Consider the following 2,970-nt stretch of genomic DNA (forward strand, 5'->3'; position numbering starts at 1 on the left):
GGTCTTTATTGTGTCATCAGTCAAGTAAAGTGAGTTCTTACTGTCTGTTTGTTTCTGCATACTATTCACATGCACTATAGGAATATGTTCAATATTTGAATATGTTAGAAAATATCCAAATGTAAATCCATGACGGTTGAGTTAATAATAATAATAATAATAATACATTTCATTTGCGCATTTCAAAATACACCAAAGAAACATAAAATAGTAAAAATAAACATGATAATGTTGGTTGTGTTTCCCTGTCTCAATGTAGCATGCAGCTGAAGTCATGACAGGCGGTTTGGTGACCCTTAGTGGCACGATGCCAGACTAACAGCTGGGTGGGTTTGACTAGTTGCTACAGATGAGGGAAGGGATAAGTCTCTGCCTCTCTGCCCTCCCTCCCTCTGCTCTACCCCACACACTGTTGTGTCCACCACTAAGCAGAATGGCAGCCATACAGTAGCTGCATCCAGTCAATAACAAGAGGGAATTCTTCATCACAGGTACTACCTTTGTTTATGTTCTTGTTTCTATGTTTATTTGTGGGTTTGGGATGTGGTGGTATAGACATGGCAATGCTGTGTTAACATTTTATAATGGAAACTCAGTAAAAATGGAATTCTAACTTACTGAATCGAAAAACCAGTGGTGTAAAGTACTTAAGTAAAAATACTTTTTAAATACAACTTAAGTCGTTTTCTGGGGTATCTGTACTTTACTATTAATATTTTTTGACAACTTTTACTTTGCTACATTCCTAAAGAAAATGATGTACTTTTTACTCCATACATTTTCCCTGACACCCAAAAGTACTCGTTACATTTTGAATGCAGGAAAATGGTCTAATTCACACACTTATCAAGAGAACATCTCTGGTCATCCCTACTGCTTCTGATCTGGTGGACTCACTAAACACATGCTTCATTTGTAAATGATGTCCGAGTTGGAGCGTTCCCCTGGCCATCTGTAAATAAATAAAAAACTAGAAAATGTGGCCAGTTGCCATATTTATACTTTCCCTTTTGATACTTAAGTGTATTTTAGCAATTACATTTACTTTTGATACTTAAGTATATTTTAAAACCAAATACTTTTAGACTTTTACTCAAGTATTATTTTACTGGGTGACTTTCACTTTTACTCAAGTGTCACACCCTGGCCTTAGTATTATTTGGTTTTCTTTATTATTTAGTTAGGTCAGGGTGTGACATGGGTAATGTTTATGTTTTGTTGGTGTTGGGTGTTTATTTGGTAAAGGGGTTATGGGGTGTAAGATATGGTTTTGTGTTTAGTGTAGAGTTCTAGCGTTGTCTATGTTGGTGAGTGATCTAGAAGAGTCTATGGTTACCTGAATGAGTTCCCAATTAGAGACAGCTGATGTCGGTTGTCTCTGATTGGGAGCCTTATTTAGGGTAGCCATAGGCTCTCATTAATTGTGGGTAATTGTCTATGTCAGAACGTTTGTAGCCTGTCTGTCTATGCACAACGTTTGTAGCTTCACGGTCGTTTTGTTGTTTTGTTAGTTTGTAAAGTGTTTTGTGTCGTGTTCATCTTCGTTTTTTTTTAAATAAAAAAAGAGAAGATGTGTTCATATCCAGCTGCGCCTTGGTCCTCATTCTCTCCAGTACACGATCGAGACAGAATTACCCACCATAGGACCAAGCGGCATGGAAGGCGGCAACAGGACATACCTACACAGGATCTCTGGAGTTGGGAGGAGGAATTGGAAGAAGATCCATGGGCACAACCTGGAGAATATCGCCTCCCTCGTGAAGAGCTGGAGGCAGCGAAAGCCGAGAGGAGGCGATATGAGGAGGCAGCACGGAGACAAGGCTGGAGACCCGTGAGTACACCCCAAAAATTTCTTGGGGGGGGCCTTAAAGGGAGGGTGGCGAAGTCAGGTAGAAAACCTGCGCCTACTCCCTGTACTTACCGTGGAGAGCGGGAGTACGGGCAGACACCGTGTTACGCAGTAGAGCGCACGGTGTCTCCTGTACGCGTGCATAGCCCGGTTCGGTACATTGCAGCTCCACGTATCGGCCGGGCTAGACTGAGCGTTGAGCCATATGTCATGAAGCCGGCCCAACGCATCTGGTCACCAGTGCGTCTCCTCGGGCCGGCGTACATGGCACCAGCCTTACGCATGGTGTCCCCGGTTCGCCTACATAGGCCGGTGCGGGTTATTCCACCTCCCCGCACTGGTCAGGCGACGGGGAGCATAGAACCAGGTAAGGTTGGGCAGGCTCGGCGTTCAAGGGAGCCAGTACGCCTGCACGGTCCGGTATTTCCGGCGCCACCTCCCCGCCCCAACCCAGTACCACCAGTGCCTCCTCCACGCACTAGCTATATGGTGCGTGTCTCCAGCCCTTTACCACCAGTGTCTAAACCACGCACCAAGCCTCCTGTGTGTCCCCAGAGTCCTGTGCGTCCTGTTGCTGCTCCCCGCACTAGCCCTGAGATGCGTGTCCCCAGCCCGGTGCCACCAGTCCCGGCACCACGCACCAGGCCTACAGTGCGCCTCAGCCGGCAGGAATCTGCCGTCTGCACAGCATTGACTGAACTGCTCGTCTCCCCAGCGCCATCTGAGCCATCCGTCTCCCCAGCGCCATCTGAGCCATCCGTCTCCCCAGCGCCATCTGAGCCATCCGTCTCCCCAGCGCCATCTGAGCCATCCGTCTGCAATGAGCCTGCAAAGCCGCCCGTCTGCCATGAGCCTGCAAAGCCGCCCGTCTGCCATGAGCCCACTGAGCCGTCCGCCAGACAGGAGCCGCTAGAGCCGCCAGCCAGACAGGAGCCGCTAGAGCCGTCAGACAGGATCTGCCAGAGCCGCCAACCAGACAGGATCTGCCAGAGCCGCCAACCAGACAGGATCTGCCAGAGCCGCCAACCAGACAGGATCTGCCAGAGCCGCCAACCAGACAGGAGCAGCCAAATCAGTCAGCCAGCCATGAGCAGCCAGATCCGTCAGCCAGCCATGAGCAG

The sequence above is a fragment of the Salvelinus fontinalis genome, chromosome 24 (assembly GCF_029448725.1).
Source record: "Salvelinus fontinalis isolate EN_2023a chromosome 24, ASM2944872v1, whole genome shotgun sequence".
Lineage (NCBI taxonomy): Eukaryota > Metazoa > Chordata > Actinopteri > Salmoniformes > Salmonidae > Salvelinus > Salvelinus fontinalis.